Source organism: Curcuma longa, chromosome 8, assembly GCF_044706935.1.
Source record: "Curcuma longa cultivar G26 ecotype Majalengka, Jawa Barat chromosome 8, ITB_CL_G26_1.1, whole genome shotgun sequence".
NCBI lineage: Eukaryota > Viridiplantae > Streptophyta > Magnoliopsida > Zingiberales > Zingiberaceae > Curcuma > Curcuma longa.
The window spans coordinates 3,166,762-3,167,084 of record NC_133868.1 but is presented as its reverse complement, the minus strand read 5'-3'; positions in this window follow the sequence as shown (position 1 = coordinate 3,167,084).

Sequence of the window (323 nt, the reverse complement as noted above, 5' to 3'; positions counted from 1 at the left end):
GGATTTTAAAATATGTTTGAGTGTATTTGTTTAGGATTTAATCAAAAAGGCTCCCCTTAAACACAATGTGTTCTTTTCAAATAATTTAATCTTAGATGCTCCCCCTTTTTCATAACTCCTTAGGTTTTAAAACAATTACGCTCCCCCTTAACACAACCTTCTTTACACTTAAAAACACTTAAGCTTCCCCTTAAGGTTTTGAAATCACAACTCCTTCTTGATATTTCAAAATCTAGTTCCCCCTTAAGGTTTGAAATTATGAATTCCTACTAAATAGCTGAAAAACTCAATCTCCCCCTTTAGGTTTGAAATATTGCATTATT